Raw genomic sequence first — 24732 nt, forward strand, 5'->3', positions numbered from 1 at the left:
TCTGGGGGAAATTGTGTGTTCATGAGACTGAAGAGTGATCCTAAGCAGCTCTATGTAAAAGGCATCAATTGTTTTCACACCAATTAAAGACTGAACAGCCTATTTCTTATTAGCTAAGTCTAATTTTGTTTCTAATCAGGAAACTAAATACCAAAGCAGAAAGGGCTTTTCTGATTTGCGTTTAGTGGCAATTACATCACATTTCATTTCAATGCACCTATCTAGGAAACAACACATGAATGGAGTGGTTCTTCAATTGTTGTTGGGAGTTGGTCTTCTTTACTCCTACCACTGTGATTTAGAAAAGCTTCTAACTTCTGAAAAATGCTTAACAGATGTACCATCTAAGTAAAAACACCATTCAACATAGCTTTCTAAGAAAAGCTCTGCTTTTTCCAGTATATTACTGTGCTGTGTTTCTCTCCCAAAATATCACCCTTCTAATGCTATCATCAATGTCACTTTTTTTCTTCCAAATCAATTAAAACAAGTATCCTTTAAGAAGAAAAATCAATTTAGCTTATTAATTAGCTGAACTCAGTATAGTGCCTAAAGGCCAGAATGTCATTTCCCATAAGATTTGTTTTCAAAACACAAACAAAATTGGAGCACTCAACACAGGTTGTCATCATGAGGGACTCTTAATACTTCAAAATACACTGGTAATCTTTATCCTACCTCATACAGACCTATTTAAATATTCTGATTAAATGTTGTTGCATTTGTTCTGGTTTTGTTTCTGCCACATGGTAGATAAAGGAACTTTAGTCAGTCAGTGTAGTCAGTGACTGGGCAAAACATCACTACAGCAAGCTACCAGAAGGTTGTATCTGATAATGGATTACTTTCCTGTGATATAAGGCTCTTTATTTTCTCATCCCTCAACAAAAGAGATTATAAAATTTAGATTACCAACTCATAAATAAAGGAAAACAAAATAAGAAAAAGTTATTAAATGAAAGTGGGTGCTAAATATGTTGCTATATATTCATGGTTACCAGGGTTCCTGTCTATGAAAGCTGCTTGGAGAGAGTTAATACATCTTAGTGAAAATCTGCTTTACTGTTGTATCTTTTTGTTGACAATAGTAAAGTGTATTGCAGTGAATATTCAGAGTGATTTGTCTTCTGAACTCAGTGGCTGGTATGTGCAGTGTGGAGCAAGTGACCCTCAGGAATAGAGTCAGTAAATTCATCTCAGTGTAACCCTTTATAAGAGCTGAACTGTGCTAACACCAGCCATGTAATGGGCTTGACTGAGTAGAAAGGTCCTATTCAAACAACAACAACAAAAAAAGAACAAAAAGAGACCCAACAACCCCCACTTGATTAAAATGTTTACTTGTCAAGAAACTTCACTTTCCTTCTTGCTTTGTTATGAATTTTAGGGCATGTTTAGGACTTCAGTGATTATCTTAGTATAATCTTGAGCAATGAAGCTTAGTTAAAGACTGTATTATAAAAGAAATAAGCTCTTCCTGTGGACATGCCATCAGTATAGTCTTTTGTCACTTTCCCTTGTCATATTGTTTGCAGGATTTAGTTCTGTTGTGTGCCCTGATTTGTGTCTCTATTGTGCAGTGTTTTTCCAGAGGTTCACCTGGTTTGTGCTGCTTAAAATAAGAAAGAAAGAAAACCTCAAGAGCTGTTTATCCCTGTTAAGTTTATGTTAACCACTTAAAAAACTTCCCTCTGAGGAAATGTATCTGAGTATAATTTAAGCAAAGATAATGTTCTGCAGTTGATCCTCTTTTGCAGGAGGATGCCAGTGAGATTCTCCATAGCCACTCACAGAGAAGCTGGTGGGATTGGGACTGAAGAATCATTAAAACCATTCAAACGTTAAAATCATATGCAGGAGGAAACAAGAAAAGAAAAATTGAAACCACAATAGTTAAAAAAAGTGAAGCTCGTTGTCACTTCTTCAACTTGTATGTTTAAAGAAAGGCAGAAATATTCTCATGTTTGCCAAACCCAAGAGTTTAAACATCCAGTAGGGAAGACCTAAGAATCATGTTGGTAGTTCTTATGTTCATAAAAATCTTTCTTTTTCAAGCGTTTAAACTTTCTCTGACCTTTCTGGCAATAGATATATATGACATTTAGAAATTTAAAAACTCAACTTGCAGCACATACAGAATATCCACATGAGGATTCTCTACCTTTTGTCAGGTGCCTTCTCCACCTTGTCCGGGGTCCAAAAAGTGATGGCACCCTTCTGCCTTGTGGAAGGTTTTGATACTGGGCTGGCTCTTGTCCTCCCACTGGGCCAGTGAGAAGTAATTCAGGTTACTGCTACCAAGTTCAGAATCCTGTCTACTTTGGAAGTGATTGGCATGGGAAAGCTACCCTGGCTGCATAGGAGCAGTTTATACTGGCACTTGTTAGAAAAGTAGATCATAGTCCTGCTAACATTCTGACAGAGTTGGGTTTTTTTCTCCAGTCCCTTCTGGGGAGAGAGCTACAGCAAAGAAGATAAGCTTTTACATAAAAAATAATGCCTGCATGGAGTAATGACCTATGGTGGTATAAATGAGAAGTTTGTTCCATCTACTTCTGAAGTTTCATTCTGTTTTTAAAATGAGACCATTTTAATTCACTTGTTACTCTCCTGGGTTTTTAAATATGCACAGTGCTTTTTGTTAAGGGTGTTTGCCTGACCCTGAATTTTTCTCTGAACTTCTTCAACAAAAGTGGTTAATGAAGTCACAGAAATTCCGTAAATTATGAGGTGCTGTGCATCATCATAATCATGTCCTTGTTCATCTCCCTAGTTTGTAACAAATGCAATGCAAATACAGGGGCTTCACTGAATTTTAAACTAATTCATTTTAGTATGTTTTATTCTGGCGTTGGGTTTTTTTAGATTGTCTGAGATACCAGTTTGGAGTTTTGAGCAAGAGAGAAAGGCTTTGCTATGCCTTTTAATGGGTTTATTTGTTTGAGGTTTTTTTGTTGAATGCTCCTAGTATCAGAGAGCTGTACAGCAAAACGCCTTGAAATTTGTGTATAGAGGGCTTATGGAAAAAAGGTTTGGCTAAAAGGGTTAACTACTGTTTATGTCAACTTTATTGAAGCTTTTGATACTGTCACTCTTAACAGTCTCATAGATACTGGTGAATTATGAGTCAGGTAGATAGGTGGGACAGTGTACTGAAAGGACTGAAACCTGTCTGAACTGCTGGTGCTCCAAGACCAGCAGCACAACATTCAGCTAGAGGCAGCGCACTGTTTCACACCGAGACCAAAACTGTAAAAATTCTTCTTAAGGGCTTAGATGATGGGACAGGATTCACCCTTAGTAAGTCTGCAGCCAGTTCAAAATCAGGAGTGGTGATTAATGCACCAGTGGCTTGTGCTGCCATTTAGATGGACCTTGTTTGACAGGCTGGAGAAATGGGCCAATGGGAACCTCCTAAAGTTCAGCAAAGTCCTGCTGCTGGGAGGAATAACCCTGCACACCAGTACGAGCTGGGACACAATGACTGGGAAATGGTTTTGCAGAGAGGCCCTGGGATCCCAGTGAATAACAAGTTGAACATGAGTCAGTAATACATCTGTGACAAAGAAAAAGCTTTTCCCATTAAGGTGGTCAAACACTAGTTACCCAGAGAGGCTGTGCTGTCTCCATCCTCAGAGGAGATACTCAAAACCCTAAGGAACCTGATCCAGCTTTAAAACTGGATCTAACTTTGAAGCTGGCCTTGTTTTGATGAGGTGGGAAGAGCACTGAACCAGATGATCTTCAGATCATCCCCGTGCAACCTAAGTTATTTTGTAATTCTCTGATTGTAGCACAAATGTTATAAACAGTATTCCTTTCCCTGCAAATACCCCCGGGGGAAGATACAGGCTGTGGTCTTTCATGTTTGTTTGCTGTAACACAAACTAAATCAAAACAGATGTTTCTGTGCCTTACAGTTTAATAAAGATTTTCCCATGTGTTGAATGTATTTAAACTAAAAATATACAGTTTACTCTAGTGTCATCTTCAATGTTATATAGTTTCTTTGCTGCTTTCTGTGGTTTATGTGGTTCCAAATGCTGTTCCAAATCACTTTTCCATTTCTCACGGACAGCATTTTTTACTCTTTACCCTTGTGAATGGTTCTCTTTCGAAGAATTCAGTGTGACAGTTCTCCAGGACAATTGCTGGAGATGTTATTGCAGTTCCCTTCCAAAAGGTACAAAGGCATTGCTGAAGGTGTTGCAAACCAAGCTCTCCTCAATTTTTCTTGTGACTTAGCTGTAATGGGGGAGTATAGCATGATTACAAAATGTCTTCTTCAACACTATTTTTTCCTTACCCTTCAGCTGAGTTGATCCTGTTTTCGCCATCTAACCGGTGAAAACTTATTATAGACCATAAGCTGATGTTCCAGACTTGAGTCTGAAAAATAAGAGAAAAGGCAAATTTCATCTCAGGGGAGTCTACTTTTAATATCAAATAGAGTTCTTCTCAGTCCCTCATAACATTATTGTTCTCTGCAATCCACTAAGTCTGAGTCAGTAATGTTAGATTTTTGCTTGTGTGCAGTTCTCACTCTTGTTTATCTAGATATTTGAGTAGAATGAAAGTTCTGTAAAGAAAGATTTTGGGAAATACTATATTTGTTGAGTCAGAACCAAACCTGAACTGTTTGTTTTAATCCAAACCACCCCATGTCTAACAAACTAAGTTCATCTAGACCAGGACACCTAGTGATACCTTTAATTTGTGCTGGTCAGTCTGAGGGCTGAAGGTAAATGATTCAGATAGAAAGAATTGTGTAAGGTCCTAATTTCTTGTTGATTTCCGCAGAAGGTTAGGATTATTAACATCACTGGTCTTAAAACAATTTGTTTGTTTATTTGTTTTGATGGAAAATAACATTAAAATTACTGAGGTGCTTGGAGGGAGAGATTTTAAAGACTTTGTATAGGTTTGATCTATTTTATTCTTGTAATTGAAGGAGGAAATAAAGTTTGGCATGTGGCTTTTAGAAGTACTCTATCTGAAACTTTCCTGCTAGAGGAGGCAAAATGTTGATATTTGGGATCCTGTAGGTACTAAATTTGCCATGAGACATCACCATGAAGAAGCATCAGTTTGCATAACTGTGTTTGCTGTTCCTCACACTGGGAATGTTAAGTGTTATTTGGAGTTACCCCCTATCAATAAGATAAACCAGTCCTCAGGTTTGGCAAATATTAACTCAGATTATATTTGCTTCTGAATAGTTTATTTTATTAAAAATTCAGTCTTGTACATAACTCCTTGAAGGGTTTGGACCAAAATTTGTTACAGGTGAAGCAAAAATAGATTCTAACACGTTGGACTGTAAGAAATTTTAAATCATTTTGGAAATCTGGGAAGCAGATGATAAAAGCCAAGAAAATATCTACTTCTGCTAGAGTGAATTGAAGTCTAGATATTTTCTTTACCCACAGTGACAAGCTAATGATCTGTGGAATGAAGAGGAGATATGCTAAACATCCATGCACAGTCATGTCATTTATGGCGTCCTGCATTCATCTGCACTGATGTCACCTATTCTCATTGTGGACCCTGTAAATAAATTAACGTTCATCTGTTGCTACATATAAATATTGTTAGAATTTTGTCCCTTTGAGACACCATTTTTTAAAAGATAATGTTTAAGAGCCAACACATTTTAACATTCCAGTTGGTATTTATGTTAATTTGAGCTCAATTTGTTCCGTAAGCATTTGAAATCAGCTATTTTTAGCCTGGTTTCCTGAGGAACTGAAGTTTATAGGATGGCTGTATCTATCCATCTGCCTTCCACTGAGCTTCTTGAAGCCAATGATCAATTATCTTGATTTGGCAGAGAGAGTGAGGTTTTAATGCTGCTAATCTCTGGCAGGTTTCATTGATAGCCTTGGTTTGTTCGAAGAGAGGCACACAAATAACTACCCCATCTAAGGGAAAAGGTGTAAGGTAAGTTCACCAGTGGTATTGTGTGTGGGTTGGTGGGAAAACATCTGGGCCACATCTCAGTGCTGCTTCTCACCCCTGGGACACTGAGAGAACAGTGAGCCTGAGCTGGTGTTGTTGTGTCTGGGGGGAACTAGAAATATGTAAGTTGTGAAGCATGGGCTGTGGATGATCACAGCTGGGGGGATGATGCATGGAGGTTATGGTCAAGGACATCACAGGTCATCCTGTGGTGATGAAAATGTATGAATATGCAGCAAGGAGTCTGTTGGGCATCAGTTTTATTGGTCTGAAAACTATTTGCCTTTAACAAGGGAAGCTATTGTATGGACACTGTTCATGTCTCTGGAAGCCTGCAAAAACATATAGCTTATTTTTCATGTTGGGAGAGGGTTCTTGGACATGGCACACAGGCTTTTTTTATGGAGAATGTACACCTCCAAAACAAATTATCTCAAAGTCCTTTAGAAACAAGTTGGGCTTTGTTTCTCCTTAGCCCAAATATAAATAAAGTTAGGCTTTATTTCTCTTCAGGAATCTGGGAATGGGTGGAGAAATGAGACATGGAATTTCAGTTATGAATGGTAACGTGATTGTGGAAATGAGCTGTGAGTTCTCAGACACTATACCTAGAGATGATTAAAAAAAAAAAAAATCTAGCTAAGGCTTTCTCAGTAGCCAAGGCTTTTCCAATAGAGTTTGCTGCTAGAGGACAGTTCTCTGGTTTTGGTGACTGAGCTTAAAATACTTACATACTAAAATAAAGCAGTGTTGGGGATTTTTTTCAGATGTTTTACCTTCTTTTCTTCAGTATTTAAAACCTTTCTTGAGATCATCATCTATTTGTTCATCTATAGAATCAGTAGTCATAATACTTTCTAGAGACAGAGCATTTTCTCTACATGGAAAGAAAAGTTTTATGTGTCCCTACAAAGAGAGAGTTATCCCTAAGAATCATTATGTGGCCTCTGCAGTTGTGCTCATCATAAAATACAGGATGTGAATTTTGTTCAAATGCCTGTCAGCTGAGGTACTCTGTTTTATAAGCTGTGTTACCAGCGAAGTCTGTTCATCTTTAAATCTCCAAAAGACTGTCTTGGGCTTTGCACTGCCATTTCACTTCTATGAATACTTTTAAACAAAAAGCAGACACAGGACTAGACTGTTGCACTGAATTTGTCTGTCTCCTCCATAAAGCATGTATGCATTTATCTGTCTGCTTACAGATAAGCTTATACTGAAGCTTACATGACAGGTGGACACTGTGCTTCAATCTGGTTTAGTAAGGTGTGGGTTACTTTACAGAAGCCATTTCTCGAGGAACAGAAAGTATAGATTTTGGTTATAACTTACTAGCAGAGCAAGACAAAAGTGTGCTTCAATTTCTCTTCTTTAAAGCTGATAAGCTGATTATCTCTTCAATTTTCAGAATCCAAATCAAAAGCCCTGCTCATAAGCCGTAAGTCAGCTTGTGTATCTATTCACCTCTGAGAAGGGCTGGATAATTTGTAACAGAAACTTAGAGATCACACAGTAGTCAGCTGGAATGCAGAAAATGAGGTCATGTTTCTTGACCTGCAGTTGATTCTGCATTGCCCTGTTGCATCACTGACATGCATTAATAAAAGTCATTGCATGCACAGGTTTGAGCATTTGGAGTTTTTGAATTTTATTTTTATTACTGTTTCTTTCTGCAGCGCCACACTTGGTATATGTATCCTAATTGACCTTTATGTATACCTTGTGTAGAGAACACAAATTCTATAAAATACTAGCAAATCAGTCTGCTGTACAGATCTGTCTGCAGTGAAGAGCTGTCATGATCTTGTATTACGGAACATAGTTTTTGATAGTGACAGCGTATTAGGAGCTACGGTTTTGATGTGCCAACGCCTAGAGTCAATACTTGCTTATATAGTGCCAGCAAAGCTGTTTCAGCAGTGAAGATCAGGGTGTAATCCATCCCAGTAATAATGACCCTTCTCTTTTTTCCCCCCCTTTTTCTTCCTCCTCTTCCTTCTTCCTTCCTTCTCCTCTTCCCTTTGTCTGGCTGTTGTTTTAGCTGAATCAGTTCCCTGAATCACTTTGACAGCCAGAGAATTTCTGTCACATATGTGAGGCTCATGGGGCTAATCTGCAAAGCTGAAACTTGAGACTCATTGAGAAGAGGGCTCCAAGAGGCTGAGACATGTGGTCTTGGCTGCCTGTGCTCTCACTGCTGAGGGTTTGCGCTGCCCTTCTGCCATTGCGTAGCCCAACTTGCTGAGTGACCTGTTGCTGGAAGATAGTTCTGCTTGGAAGGCCTCTGGATTGTCTTCTCCAGACAAACATCCAACTCTCCATCAGCTGGGTCTAGGGGTTTTTATTGACCTCCCTGGGGGAGCAGCAAGAGCTGACAAGAGAGAGGTATGGGATTAAGCCAGAAAAGCTTTGGGAGTCTTTGACCCAGAAGAGCATCTGCAGCTCCTACCCTGGAATTGTCTGGCTGTTTTTCCAGAGGAAAGGAACGTGCTGAACATTGTAGTTCAGAGGGGGTTTATGCAGGGGATGTTGCAGGGTCAGGCAGTTGGGGTGTCATGTAGAGCAGTACCTCTGCATCCACATGCTGTGGTTCCCTCATTCTGCTACGGTCTGAAGGGGTGAAGCCAGGCTCTTTGCTTTTGCCTTGTGTCACTTTCACAATGCTTTCCTTACCAACAAGTATTAAAAAAATAAATATTGTATTACTAACAGAATTTCTCCCATCATTTATTTGTGGAAACTCAGTTAACTGAAACTTACATTTAAATGCCTATTTGAGAGTTCATAGATCAAATTACTAGTGTACCAACTTGAATTTTTTTTAAAGGAAATTCAATATGCTGAACATATTCATATTTCTTGGGCTGTCTGTTATATGTGTTCCATCTATAACTTCAAAAAACATTTTTCACTTCTTTCGTCTGATAAATATTACTACAAGAGGATAAAGAGTTATGTGCAAATACATTGGCAGTTTCATATAATTATAAATGTGTGCACTGGTTTGAAGGGGCAGAAAATTAAATTTAAAGACATGGTGAGATCCAAGAGCTGAGTATTTACTGACAGCAGTAGTGCATTTGTGACAAAGCTCGATGTCATGCTAGCAATGTATGTAGGCTGCACACATTAGTACTTTATGCAAAAATAATCATAAACACGACAAGTAGGAGAGTTTAAGTTTCGTTGCTAATGAAGTGTCTAAGCATACCATTGTTCGTTACTTTGCTTCACAAAGGAGCCTCATGTGTTTTCAGCATAGGATATGCATCAAGTCCCTGTCACTGAATTTCTGTCAGTGTATTTACCTAAACTGTAATTTGTCCCAGAATTCATATTTGGAGGCCGCAGCTACTCTCAAAGCTGCAAAATGAGAATCAAATTGCATTTCTATACCAAATACGTGTTCCATATCACACACCTTTACATTTCTCTCATTCCGGTTTTTCCTGCCTTGAAGCTGAAGAGGCATTTAGCACAGTAGTGCAATATAAGCAAGAAAGTTTGAAGCTATCAACAGCCACTACTTATGTTTAATATCTTTATTGGAATCTTTACCCTTCCTGCTATGCTTTAAAAATCCTTTAGGTAATCAAGAGCTTAGCCAAGAAAATAAATTGTATTTTTTTTTTTTCACTACAATACTTGCTGTTACAGAGGAAGATAAAGAATCAAGTATTTCTATTATTTTTCTTAGCAGTCAGTAATTTTTACCATATCAAGAGCTATACTTGCTAAGGTAATAGTAGCAAAAATCAGAATTTGATCAAAATTAATCATGGCATAAAGTAGTTGTGCTAGGAGATTGATAAGATATCTGTGTTCTCTTGGACCCCAAGCTTGGTAAATCATAACTAACTGGGAGGTGACTGAAGACTTTGCTTTCCTCTGGAGAGTCACATGAGAGGCTGGGTGTTGAAATGGATTGACTGTTGATAGGATTTGCCATAGTGGATCATGCTTTCAGCTGTGTGCTTCTCTTCTAGCCTATTACAAGCAGGCAGACTGGACACAAAGGCTGCATTGAAATATAGGTTAGCTTATATACAGCACAATAGTTAAAATAGTCTCTATTTCATGAGAAGTGTAGTCTGCAAGTGTCATTTTATTGTTATCTGCAACATGGATATGTTTAAATTGGAATCTGTATTGGGGTGTTTTGCAATTATTTTTCATGTATTCCTGAAAATTAAGAATGGAATCAACATTTATATATATGTTGAAGAGATAAATTATAAGAGTTTGAAGCTTATTCTTTTGCATTGGAAAGCAGATGAAGTACATGGAAGGGAGAAAATAATAGCCCAAAGTTTTATATTCCTTATTTTTTCCTTCTGGAATGTGAATATAAATTGCTGGTTAGAGCTTTAAAAGCTGATAGAATGCATTCAGGGATTTTCAAATTACTTTTGGATTTGCTTTAAAAAAAATCCAGGACCTGACACTTCAGCAGAGTTTAGAGATGATAGACTTTATTTTTTTCAACTACCTTACATTATTGGTCAGTTTTGTCTAGTTCGGTAATTGATAGCAAGGTGAAGTTAGCAGAGCAATGGGAGAGCAGGTTAACATGGTAATGACCCTGAGTTTATCAGCTGCAGTGTTATATTCATGCTTACCTGTATTTTCAGTATGTATAATTACTGGGGTGATTATAAGAACACCATCGATACAAATGACAGCTGTTCTGCATGGTGTGATTTCTGGCCATTCATGCAGGGGCACCACAACCCTGTGCTGGGTCCAGTATTTCTGTAGTTTATAATTCTTTTGCATTCCTGATGGCTGTTCAGTCACACAGTTCAGATATGCCTTTCAAGATAGTCAGTAATCCGAAGCCATTTGATGGCAATCCAGGTGTGTTCTGACTCTTGGGGCTCAGAGCAAGAACCTCAGCTAAAGGCAGAGGAGCAAGTGATGCCCAGTAGAAATGGGCATGTCGTGTCAGCTCCCATCTCAGTGTCATCAGAGGCCGTGATACCTGAAGAGCTGATACCAGGCTGTGTCCTGGCCATGGTCTGGTGAAACACTCTAATCCTGCAGCTCTTGGCTAAACTGGGAGATACTGCTAGCAGAAAACAACATGAGTGATGACAGTGACAAAGAAAAGGCTTTTCTGACAGCTCATTTAAACATCCAGCGCATTTAGAGAATGTACAACAATGTTTTGTGTGCTAGATAAGAAACGATGGTCTGAGAGGCTAAAACGTTTGTGATCTGCTTATATGAGCACCCCAGTCCTTGCAGGATCTAAGAAGATAATTAGATAATAGGCTTCCAGCAGCTGCTTTTGTTATATCTAGTCACGAAAAGAGAAAGAGGTAGCCTGTAGCATATCAGAAAGTGATGTAGGAATAAATGGAATGTACAGATGCAATCACAAGGCACAGGTCATCATGGAAAGGACTACACACAACAACCCTAAACGTTTTTATTACTCAGCATTATATTCTTGGTTCCATGAGACTTATTTTGCCAGAGGACAGGGTGACAAATGAAGCAAATTGTTCTCAATCAGGGAATAGCTAAAGGCCAGGTTTCTAAGGGTATTAGAATTAATTCCTGACAATGCAAAAGACATCTCTTGTCCTAAATGCTTGTGTTAGTGTGAGTGGTTTTTTGTTTGTTTATTTGTTTTAGGAGAACAAAATGCTAGTAGTCTAGATAAAAAAACCCCAAAAAAGTAATCAGTAGCTCCTTTATGCACTGCTGCCTTTGTCTGTATATCTGCTTCATTTCTGCATCTGCTGCATTTTCTTACAGAACATTTAATTTTCAGAGATTAGACAAGAAATGAAAATATATTTAAGCACTGTTTGCCATCCCTTCCCCCCCCAAAACCTCCTTTCAGGCTTTCTTTAATTTCATTTTCACAATTTTGCTTATTACTATCCATTTATTGCTTTTCTTTCATTCCATTCAAAACTTGTATGCATAATGCAGTCTCTCTGTAAGGCCCTTATTCCGAGTATATTTAAATCTCTTTTAACTTGGTTCATGGAAAGAGAATCTTTGAATTACATAGTTATTGCCATTTTGTTCCAGTTCCCTTAAATTCTTCATAAATTCTTTGACTAGCTTTAGATTTTGACTTCTCTTAAGACAGTAGGTCCTATATTGAAAAACTAGGAAGGCTTCCCACTTGTTAGCCTTCATAAACTAACAGCTGAGCACTGAAGCCCTGTTATGGCAAATGGGAGCATGACTGAGCTGTTTCCTGCTGAAGGAAAAAGAATGGCAATGGTGCTCCAAGACAAAGCTGTTTGGGTGATCATGATAACTTTTCTAGCAAGCAGAGTTGGTTGAATAGAATTATCAGCTGCAGACGCAGTAATGAGGCACAGATCATGCTCACTAGGCTGGGTGGTTTCAGGGAGGAGGGTGAAATTTGCAGTGACATTTCTGCATGTAATAGGGCAAAGCTCCAGTCTGTAAAAAAAGTGAAGTTACCTGCTCAGAGGTTCTGCCCCGTGGTGAAAGCATAGAGGAACTTGGGAAAATTACACTTCTTGCAGTCTGTGGATTATCCCAGATCTCTGACTCTATACATGCATTTGCTTCAGATAATTAAAGAAGCAGAAAAAAAATTGTGCCTTTTTTCATAGAAATAATTTATTTGAGGTGCCTGGTGTCACTGGGTAGCTACAAAGCATGCCTTATCCCTGGCATCTCTTTAAGAGCTTCCTTTTCAGATCCAGAATGATATTTTGAAGTTTTTGTCTCTGTTAGCTCCTGTCTCATCTCCGTCAGCTCCCTACAGCTGCTTACAGATCTTACCCTGTTGTCCTTTGGGCCAGCTCTTATTGATGGGCCATGTCTTGTCCAACTGGATCATAAAACCTCAGGAAATCATTCATCCATGTCTGTTTGCCCTGTAAACATTTACATTACACTGCTGGGCTGAGCACAGGGGGCAACTTTCATTCTCTGTGTCCTGTCCATTGAAAAATGCTAATTCAGAGTAGTCTGGCACTGCTCACCTGTTACCTTCTGCTCAGATCACACTCTTGATTATTTAGAGTCACTTAATGGCTGCCTGTCTGAACTGTGTCTTTCTCTGTGCTCAAGGATTCCTCTGGGAGCTTTGCTCCATGCAAGTAAGATATACTGCATGCTTTATAAGAGGCCTGTTTCGTTGTCTGTATTTTGTGTGTTATAGCTCCTCAGGGATTCAACTGCAAAAGTAAAGTATTATTGTAGTGACTTACAGCATCTTGATGTTATGTATAGATCACTTAATTACATTTGAATGCCTGAAGACTTAAGAAAAGCTTCCCTTTTGAAAAACCACCAGCCCAAAAGAGGTCTTTTCAAATTAAAGCCACCCCCAGCAAATTATAATTTTTAAATCTTATGCTCACTGTTGGGAAAGTATCATTTGTTTCAAGTGTTACTGCACATACTGTAGCCTTTCTCAAGAGCCGTATGAAAAAATGATACTTTGATCTGAAGTTGCATCACTTGGAGAAACATTTTCTGCATGAAATGAAGAATTGTTCTGCATTGTCGAGGGAAACAAATTAAAAGGAGATTTTTTTTCAGTCTCTCCTAATCCAGCACACAAGAAGGAGCATTTATTTCAGTCCAAAAGTATAAGATCTAGTCAGTAGATTATGTGAGTGTTGTTGTTTATCCACAAAGACTGTAGGGGGAAAATGTGATAGTGAATGCTTGTCAGTGAGATCCTTTTCTCTTGGAGAACTGAGACAGAGCCTAAAGTAAAAATGGCATTTTCTTGTACTTGTGAATTTTTAAAAAAAGTCTTTTCAAATGCAGAAGAATTTTAAATAAAACTTGCAACAGCAGGTTGTAGTAGGCAGAAATGTAAGTGTGATGGTGTATTTAAAAAAATGTACCCCAAAGCTGAAGATTTCTTTTCTCTCAAGCAGAATAAAAGTAAATTTACTATTAATATGGACAAAAATTTCACAAATGCAGCTGAAGCAAAAACTATATCTGACCTGATTGTAAAGATACAGCAGTGTTTAAAAGTGTTCTAGGCAGGATTAATTCCCACTTAGAAGCAAATTTAAGGTTTAGAGGGGGGTGGTTGGAAGGAGACATACATAAATAATTGCCTCCCAATCTGGAATTTCCGCTTGGTTTCTGGCCAGCTGGAGGAGTGGACGTTTTTAGACAGGACAGCAGTTGTTAGTTTTTCTCATCATTAGCAGTCAAGGTTTGTCCTTTGACTTGCAGTTCACTGAGAAAAGGTGTTGAATGGTAAAAAACTGAGCTGTCCTTGAGTATGTTCTGTTTATGCAGTAAGCCACATCTTTTAAATGCATTATCTTAACTTAGTCATTAAAAATAGTTACCTTTGAGGGGAAGGAGGCGTATTTCATCTACATTGTTTCATTGCATATTCCAGACATATTTTGCTACACATTTAAGTTATTATATAGTATATATAGTATCAATGCTATATCCCAGACTTGCTGATGCATTGCATGCCTTGATGTGTGGGCATACACACAGCCACGTTTGTAGCTCTGTAAAATGACGAGACCACTGATGTTAGGGACAGGCCTTGCTGGATCATGGCATGGGGAGCAGGTTGTCTATTAGCACCGAGATGAGTACAAGGGACTTCAATTTAAAAAAAAACCCAGACCAATCAGCTTCACCTTTTTTTTTAGTGCATGTTGGGGGAATGTCAGGTTTGGTTTGTTGTGGGCTACAGGTGTGGCCTCGTTCCACTCTCTTGAGCCCACGTGGCATCTTGAGCTGTGTCGGTGCTGGGAAGGATCTCTTGCCCTTCCCTCCCTGCCGGGCCTGGCTCCCATGCCCTGGCTGGCCCAGCAGGGATGGGGTGCTCCCTTTCTGCCCGGCTGCCAGGGCACCACCAGCCCTGACTGCCCCTGCCCATCTCCAGCAGCCCTGCCCCAGCCGTGCCCCAGCAGGGCTGGTCTCCCACAGCCTGGCATGGCTGTGGGCCCCCTGAGCTGGGCCCCTCTTGATGAAGGAGCTGTTAATATTTTCCTTCTTGAATGCCTGGTGGGAGTAATAGGAATTGAGGTTGTTTTCTGTTGTCACACAGTACTTTCAGTGCTAGGAGCCCTGTTTCTGCTCCCTTCAGTTACTGTGAGTCAATGTCTGACTTTCTCCTGAGCAATTTCTGTTCAATCCTCCCCCTTTGTCTTCAGGAAGAAGTTGTCTTTCTCCTCCACTCTTCACCTCCCCCACATTCTTTCAATGAAAACTCATAGGCTGGATTTCCACCCCTAGCAAAACAAAGAGAAGTTTAAGACAATTATTGAAGATGCACTGCAGTAAGTAAAGGGATTATCAATAGCAGAATTAAATCGTGAAGAGTAAAAAACTTGAAGTTCATGTGTGGAAAAATTAATGCTATGAGGGTCTCAAATAAAGCCAATTAAAATAAATCAGTGACTTCTATGGGCACTACTGTCTGCTGCTAATCAAAGCTGTTATAATAAAATCTCTATTATAGTAAAAACATTAAACAAGTTATTTTCTATGTGGCAAGACACTGTTGCAGACACACTTGTATCTGCAATAGTCTACTTATTCATATTCCTCATTTAGTTCTATACTGCTAAACTCTAGATTCTAAGAAAAAATGTGTCACAATACTGTATGCTTAAATATTGTGGTATGACTTACCTAAAACAAGTAATGAATGACAGGTGCGCTGAGTGACCATTTCATTACAAACCTTTCTGTCTTCCCCATTGTTCAGTCTTTGAGAACAGGAACAATGACTATTTAGGCTGCAAATAATGTGCTTACCCAGTAAATTGCCATGAGAAAAGTCCCTCTGTATATATCTGTTTGCTTATGCCTCCCTGCAGGGCATAATGCATGCATAAGATCCTACATAAGGAACACACACTTTGTTGTGCATAAGATTTATGTAGTAAATTTCATCTATGCCTGGAATCCTTTTGTTATTAATATTGATTATAATTATTAAAGTGTGTGAGTTATAGCTGCTATTCCCACAGGCACCAGTCCCTCACCCCCATCTTCACATCCCTGCAGTGGAATCATCCCTTTAGCAACAAACTCAGATTTTCAGGTTTCTTCATTTTCTTTCCACCCCATCTTTACTTTGCCCTGTCACCAGTCCTAGGTATGCCCTGTCCACTGACCACTATTGACTCTCAGCCTAGACATGGGTGGTATAATGCAGTTTGCCAGTTTGCCAGTACTGCATTGCAAATCATATATGAAATGGTTTTCTTGGGTTATTTTCCACTTCTTCCAGGGTCCAGCTATCAGTTTGTGGGATAAGCAGCAATTTTTTTCAGGTTATACTTGGGGAGTCGTTAGATTTTTGTGAGTTGTTTTCATGTCATGTTAGATTTTTTCCAAAGATATATGCTTTTAAAGTGTGGTTTGAAAAAAGAAGGTTTTAAACAATTTCTTGTATTCTTCCTTCAACGGCAAACTCACAGAAAGAAAGTTCTTTAAGTTTTTGATTTTCTCTTGGTCTTGTAAAGATGCATGTTACAATTCACCTTGGGTGCTTCAGACTCCTCTTGATGGTTATGTGTCAAATTATTCTGATAATGAAAGTGTCAGGAAATATACATACCCTTCAAAACACTTGTATGTGACACAAGTACTAAAGGAACGGTTTTCTGACAGCTATGGGAAAAGTCAGGATTGGTGCTGCGGAAGAAGAAAACCACTGTAGAAGTGTTTGACCTCTGTAGGATGTGCTGACCACTTTCCCTGTCCTTCAGGTTTCTGATTGAGTAGAAAAATAAGTAGTACTGTGAAAATCCGAGGGATAGTTGGGTGCTATCTTCACTGGTACTCATCTACCAGTGTGTGGCATTAAGGCCATACTTGGTATACAGAAACAAAATGTTTAGGGTTTTTGAATATCAGAGTGTGTCAACAACCAGTGTTCTGTTAGCATAGTCAAATCCAGAAATACTCACTATTTCTCTCTTTCTCCTGAATATTTGCTGCATGATTGAAGTGCAGCTCTTGAGAGTGAGCCGACCTGGCTCAGTAGACCTGTTAAGGGGTCCAGTCTCCACTTCTCCCAGATCTTTGTCTCCTGGCCCCTCTAGTGGAGTCTGTGTAGGCAGTGTGTCTTTGCAGTGGGACATGGTGTCCTTTGGTGGAGTGCATTGCAAGACCTGAGAGATAATTTTAGCTCCAACAATGGCCTTGTTTGGTGCCAATCTGATAACAGCCATCCTGGTTTGCGGAGATCACAATCTACTTTATGCTTGGTGTGCTGTCAGTCTTTTGCATGTTAAAAATCAAATACTGTTTATATAGAGAAACAAAGTGGAAAAAATAGTTTTGTTCCTGTTGAGAACTTGTCAATTTATGTTACTAAATGTCATGTTTTTCCTGCCTGCAATCATTTTTTGCTTCGTGAACTTGCGGGGGAAGCACTGCGCAGCATCTCGTGAAGAGGAAGCTGCTCAATCGCTGCCCTGACCTCGAAGTGTCTCCTGGCAGCCCAGCCTGGGCCCGCTTCCTATGGGTTTTCCCACTGCAGAGCCTTTCCTCTGGGGACCAGTCACTCTGGGCCAGTGCAGCTTTTGCCTGAGGACGCACAAAGTCTGCTCAGTCTCTGCACAGCACAGGAGGTTTTCAGAAGCTGTTTGCTGAGTGACATCAGTGCAGTGGTTTCTCTCCTTTGATGGGGAGAGCTGAGTATGAGTTCCCAACCACAGAGATGCAGCCTCTGGTGGTCTTGCCACCCACCTCCAGCGGGATGTTTGGCAGGACGTGTAGCTGCTGTGAGCCAGCTGGCCACACCTCCCACATCGTCTCCAGCGCTGGGTGGAGAGGCACTGATGGCACAAGGCAGAGGAGAGCAACAACAGCAGTGCAGAAGTTGACCCCCCTGTGCAGTCAGGGGTTCCTGAATACCCTAGCCAGGCCCTAGACTGCAGTCTTATTAAACCCAAATTCTCTTAATCCTTCAGCTCATGCTTCTGTATCTATAAAGCATCATTGCCTATTCATGAGAAGAAAAGCCTTCAAAATCTTATTTGCACACTTAAAGTCACTTCAACCCAGCAGCATGCAGATGCTCTTGCCTACTCCCCCAGTACTCTGAGGTGTAGCCAGGCACTGTTTCTGCTTGTGCTGCTGAAACAGCTGGTGAGGAGGTCTCATGCTTTTGCTCCATCATTTAGTAATTAAAGGCTAATCTTACAGCTGCCTTAAATGGCAAGAATGGAAGCTAGCTCTGCCATCTTCAGATGTTTTTTTTAATTAAATAGATTACAGTGCAGCATGCCTTGAAAATCCCCTTTTCAAATGTGTTCTTTGCTCTTTGCTTAATTCGTATCCTGTGGTCTTACTACATGTTGATGCACTCACAGTTTTAGATCTTTATATGATACATGAGAATATTTTGCATGAAGGAATGACATTGATGTTACAAGTCTGGTAATATAGAGTCTCAAATTACCATTTGTGTCAGTAAGAGCACAATATTTTCTTCACGCTCCTAAGGAAGGGGAAATTAAATTGAAAAGTCTTTACGTTTCAAATATTGAAAGATAGTAAAATGGCTACTGTGAATTGCCTCAAAAAAAAAAAAAAAAAAAAAAAGAGAAAAGACATCCAGTCCTTTTGCATATAACTGAGCATAATTATTTAGGTGTCCAAACCCATTTCTTGTTGGACAAAAATTGCAGGATGAAGCTTTACAGTCCCTTGTTGAAAGTCTGCCACAGCATCAAGGTGTGATGTGATGAAATCAAGACAAGGAGCATATAACGTGGCCTTTCTCTTTTCTTATTTGGGGGGATGTTTGGTGCAGTCTGTTCACCCCTCCACACCAAGTAAAAATTGTCAGCAGTTTCTTAGTCTGCTGAGTGTGATTGATCTCACAGCAGTGTTCAGTGTTTCATTTTTTCTTCAGTATTCTTAAGAAGGTCTGTAGGAGAGGTGGATTTACCACAATGGTGGCTAAGTAGTTTAACTTAATCCTGAATAAACAAAAATATGCTCTCACCAAGGACCTGGCATCTGGGACTGTCAGCATTTATTACTGCAAGGCTCAGAAGAGATAAAATGATCATTAGCCTTCACAGAAAGACCATGGATATATTTTGAAAGGCATATTCTTCAAAGCACAAATTAGCCTCTCAGAGAAACTAGTCTAGATACTCAGATGCCTATATTAGTAATGATACAAGTAAAATGCTTATCTCTTCACTGGATTGGTGCTTCAGAGCTCTATTTTACATGTTTGTGGTCCTTCTCCATGGGCCAAATAGGGCTGAAATAGGTGTGTTTAGTATTACACATATGTGCATTTACAATTGTGTGATTTAGTACTCACATGTTTTATCTATTTTGGCTTCTACAGAAATATCTCCACGAGGGAAACTGTATTTAGTAATTAACTGAGGTTCGGTGGGGTCTGGCCATCTGGCACCATGCTGCTGTTGATAAGCAGGCTGGGGTGCAATGCCCATGGACTACCAGGTCTAGGGGATTGTGTTGAGTGTCATTATTACAGATGCTTGCATGAAATACCAAGGGATTATTCAAGCTTTTGGACCATCAGTTGTATCCATCAAAAGCCCTAAACCCACAACTAGACATTTCGTTTATTGCAATAAGGTGTTGGGTTTTTCCATTGTTCTTGTCAGTGGTTTAAATAGTGAACTTCAAACCTAGATTTCATTCCTAAGAAAGGAATTGTAGCAAATTGCACAAGTATTTGAAAGTGAATTTGTAATAAAACTAATAGGTTTAAAATTTACTCTGAATATTTCTCTGAGGGGGAACCCCAGCCCATAACACCACTTGAATTTCAGTGAGTGGACTAATACTCCTTGTAAGCTTTGGCTTAAGAGTCATCACTGCAGTTCAAGTGAGAAGGAAAATGTTTTCTGAAGGAATCTCTCTTCTTCCAACCCATGCAAGTTCCCTCTTTTACAGCAAAGCTAAAACTCTGGGGACTCTGTTGGGAGCACTTGTGCAGAAGGATTGTTGTCTGCTGCTGATTGCACCATGCACGCTGCAGCCTGGGTCAAAAAGGCTGCTCTCTGTGTTTTACTTAGGAAAGCCAAATACTCAGTGGAACCTTATGCCATTCCAAGGTCTCATCTTCTATTCATAGCTGTCCTTCCCTAAAAGAAGCATGTAAATAGACAGATAGACAGACAGACAGACAGACATCTGAAAGAAAGCAATTCTGTCCCTCTGAAGGGCTGGAGAGATGTATGACACATTCAAACTGTATCTTTACAGCAAAGTTTCCCAGTAATGTATTAGGTGAATGAGTTTTGGAAGGGTCAAGTTGTCCACAAGAGGGAAGGATGACTTTCTGGTCAAGTTTGTCATGAACAACTATGCTTGATAGAGTGGAAAGTATTTTTATTACTAATTCCTCCAAGATTAGGCATTAGAGGTTTTTTTGAGAGAGTATCTGTATCAGGAGTGTGGATACTGAAAAATGGCTTGAACTCAAAAATGTCTCACTGCATCAGTGGACTTTGGTTCTTGCTTTCCTATTAAATTGAAATTAAAATTTGTTTCTGAATCGCCTCTTTCAAAGAATGACCATAGAACAGATGTTGAATTGAGCAGATCAGAACAATTTGGATAAAACATTTGGAAACTGTGAAATTTCCTCCCAACATCTGAGAGCTCTCCAGTCTGCATTACTTCTGTTTTCTTCTTGCTCACAGTTGGCAGTACCTTATGCCAGGGGTAGTTGAATTAAAGTCAATAGGCTAGATTATGTCCTGAGGACTTGACCCACAGTAACTGTGGTATGTTGCTGAGCAACCTCGCAGGACTCCCAAGGAATGAGCTCTGCTTAGGGAGCCACAATTTTTTTTTTTTTCCTTCAAAGGGTTTTAGCAGTTTGTTGCCAGTAAACTTCTGCTTAGCTTTGTTCCAGTTCTTACACAGTTCTAAGCCTTAGCTGTTCTCCAACTACCTGTCCTAGGAAAAGTAAATGGGGACCTGTTCCCTGACCCCCCACACACTTTGGTTCCAGAAGCAGCTACTTAGAGGTCTTGTTCAGAAGCCCACCACATCAAAATGAATATTAACATTAGCTGCAAAAGACAAATTTCAGACTGGGCTAATGTTACGATAAAAAAAGAGGCTTTTTTCCCCCCCATGACTACCAAGGCAAGCAACTTTTTAGTTTTCCTTTGAACAAGTTATTTGCATCAAGTTCATATTCTGTGGTTCTTTCTGTTATGAGCTGAAAAGAGCCAGTTCTTTCAAGGCCAGATATACTGCTGAGCTTTGTGAGGGAAATAATTATTTTCAGAATAAAGTGACTTATTTCAGATCAGCGTGTCTGCAGGGGAAGTGGAGCTACTCCAATTTCATTTATTTTTCAATAACGCTTCCCATTAATTTCTCCATATCCAGTCCAGTATTTTCAGGAGTTGTGCCACTACCATTTAAACTGGATGCTTATCAGAACAGTTTATAGAGCAAACTAACACCATGATTAGAGAATTAGGACATAAATTATCATTGAGACTTAACCATATGCAACAGGTGTTTGTCCAGAGGCACAAATCAGTATTGTAAAGAGCTTACAGGGAAATACTTTAATTTCCACAAATAAAAAGCAAAAATTTTTTAAGCCTTTCTTATAGTATCATAGAATATACTGAGTGGGAAGGGATCTAGAAAGATCACTGAGTCCAGGTCCTGGCTATGCACAAGGAGATGCTTGGACAGAACTAGAACTGCTAGCCTGAGAAGCAGTTTGGCAATGGAGCCTTAAATGTTTTAAAATAATATTGCTGCAAACCCATAGTGCATGCTATAAATGCTCAGAGGGGGAAACAAGCCTTGGTAATATTAATGTTCGTACTCTTTATGTGAACTCTATCTGTTAAGACCTACAGGTAGTCACTGCTATGAAGCTGCTTTTTCATTTTGTTAATGCACAGAATTTCATATCTCCTGTCTCTCTGTAAGCTGCATAAACTTGCAAGAGGTATGGTAGCTTGTAAGAGGAAGTTTTTAAAATAGCTGCTTTGCTGATTGGTATGAAATTTGCCCTTGCAAAAGGTGAAATCTCTCCACTGCTTTCCAGTGAGAAGCAGTTCCAGTAAACTGCTCCAGATGAGACTTAGTAGCCTTTGGGGTCTTCTGTATTTGAATTTTACCTGATAACACACTTTTGTGGGTATTAGGTAAGTCACCTGTTAGGTAGGTCACCTGTTGGGAAGGTCCAGAAGGGATCTCAGGAAGAGCCTTTCCCAAAGAATGTATAAACAGGAAGTCAGGAGGCTTTTTGTTTAGTGATGCTAGAATTGCAAATTATGGCTTAGTCTGCTTACTTTTTCTTTGCAAAACCTTTTTGTGTTTCTTGAATTCAGTAAAGAGGAAACAAATAGAAAACTGAATGAAATTAAATTATGGAAAAGATACAAAGGAAATTTTAGACCCTGACATTGGCAAATTTATCTACACAGCAGAGAAAAGGACCACAGAAGCGCTGATAGTAGAAATTAATTGTAACTGGCCAGCTCCATTGAGGGAGGACTTGAGGATTTCCTTCCCCTGCACAAATTGCCTGAAGCTGAGCATGTGGGAGCTGTTGTTCACTGCTCTGATCTCCCGCTGAAGCACCACTGGTTTTGTTCCTTGTGAACTATGGACTGCTGTGAGTCTGTTAAGCAGCTGGCTGTTAATCATTATGGACTCTTAGCATGTTTGGATTTGGGAACCTGTGAATAATCAAACTGGGGTTACCTTTAGCTGGGTCTACCTGTTAGTCAGTCATCCCCACTGTGACACAGAAAATGGGGAGCAGCTGGCCCACATTTCATAGCAAACTGCTGTCTCATTCCATGCATGTCTGCTATACAGTGCTTAAGCAGGGAGACTGGTGAATGTCTTCTTAAATGGGTGCAGTATTAAATGAGTATGTGAGTGTAGTGGGAACAGGACAAGAGATGGCATTCACTGCTCAACTTGAGATTCTGTTGAGTCAATCCTAACTTAGTCCTAGTACTATAACACTTCAGGAAAATACTTGGAAAAAAAACCAAACAAACTGTTTGCCTGCGCCCTGTTGCTTCTATACTATGTTCACATCACCATTACAGTCTGTAGAACAAAAAGCCAACAGGACATGGTGCTGGATCACAGTTAATAGTCAGATAAGCAAAAACTGCAAGTGTGGTTCTTCCATCATGACATTTAGTGTGCCCATAATCAGGAAAATGCCAGGCAGGTCTCAGAAGACTGTACCACATCTGACTTTGGCATTAAGAGAAATGGTGCTGGAGTGAAGTGGCTGGATTTGGTGTATGGCACTGGAGAAGATAGCTGAGTAATTTGCAGATGTCTCAGAAAAGACCTGCAGAAATGAATAAGGGAAAAGGGAAAAAAAAAACTTCACTGCAGATAAAAGGAAGTCTTTTCAGAGAGAAAGCCTGAAGTGGTGTTTGGGTTGGGGTAATAGAGGAAACAACATAATATGAAGCATTCTACTACAGTGAAGGAGAGGAAGTGCTGACATACAGGTGAAGTACAAGAAGCAGGTGGACCTGTCCTGAATGTTACACAGGGGTTGCTCAACAGGAGGATCAAAGGTAAAAATTAGGATTTGGGACACCTGTAGAAAGAAGCTGCATTTGGAAGTTATTCCAGCCATCCATCACAATTTTTCCTTATGTTTCTTAGAAACTTGTTCCTGTCACTCTGAAGTGAACCCGACCTTTTCCAACCAGTGTCAGTTTATCAGAAGTTCACAATTACATCCATAAATTTTACTCCATATTTGCTTGGCAGAACTCCTCTGGGTTGTCTGGCTTTTGCAAGCTTAAAATAATTAATTGATTTCTTGCTTCCAAGACTTTAGTCAAGCTGGGATTCACTGATTTGTGATGCCACCAGATACTGGAGTGTGACTCCATCTGCTCTCCATGCAGAGGAGACATAAAGGAAAGTACTAAGATAAAAGCTTGTCAGCTGAAGAAATACCAGCAGCTGAAGCTTCCTTGGTGGTATTTCTTCTCATGTCCATTCTTTCATGTATGTAGGTCCTTTCTCTTTCCTGTCACACTTGGAACATTTCAGAGAAGATAAACTGGAGGAGCAAAATAAGAACAAAGTAAAAGTAGATGAATTTACACAGTTTCCATAATGATAAAAGTTTGGACATTTTTTCGGCCATATTGGCTGGAAGCAGATGGTGAGTGTCCCTCTGAAATCTCCTTCTGGCTGTTAGTTTTGGAGACCTTTCTTGATAGCCAGTGTTTGGGGATTTTTTTATCAGAAAATGATTTGGTAAGCTGCTGTCTCCTACTCACAATACAGTATGCATATCAGCACAGTGCTTAATCACACCGTACTACAGATTTGTTGGTATCCTGGCAGTCTCTCCTAAGCCCACACACTTTGTTAACAAAAGAAAAAACTGCATAAAGTAGTAGGGATACTTAAATCTAAGGGTGAGGGGAAGAAGATGTTTTTGGTGCAGCCATTACAAATTTCTTTCTGAATAAGGTAATTGCTTGACACAATATTTCTGCAAAATTTTTGTTTTGCTTAGCTTTTTCAGCATTTCCAGAGAGATAGTGAGAGGGTTGCATTTTGCTGGTGTCTCCCCTGTGATTTTGCTACAGAAGCATTTTATAAGTTACACGTATTATTCTTCCACTGTCTGAGATGTAGATGTGTTCGTTTATCTGTGCAAAGGTCCAAGTTAAAACATCTCTGAAGCAGAAGGGGATTATTCTGCTCTGTTTTTAAAGCTGTGGTGGAGCAGGATTTCAAGGGCATTATCCCCTTCATCATTTATAAACCTCCCCCCTCTGGAGAAGATAACTT

At 39.5% G+C, this 24732-nt stretch overlaps 1 protein-coding gene across 10 annotated transcripts in view; it reads left to right on the top strand.

Annotated features, from left to right (window-relative positions):
• Positions 1-24732, top strand: part of FARP1 (FERM, ARH/RhoGEF and pleckstrin domain protein 1) — a 199482-nt gene that overhangs the window by 60219 nt on the left and 114531 nt on the right. The window contains exon 1 of one of the 10 annotated variants that reach the window (XM_072927185.1): positions 4066-5940. The gene's annotated coding sequence lies outside the window, so the exon portion shown is untranslated. 10 annotated transcript variants of the gene reach the window in all.

Source organism: Taeniopygia guttata, chromosome 1 (assembly GCF_048771995.1).
Source record: "Taeniopygia guttata chromosome 1, bTaeGut7.mat, whole genome shotgun sequence".
Classification (NCBI taxonomy): domain Eukaryota; kingdom Metazoa; phylum Chordata; class Aves; order Passeriformes; family Estrildidae; genus Taeniopygia; species Taeniopygia guttata.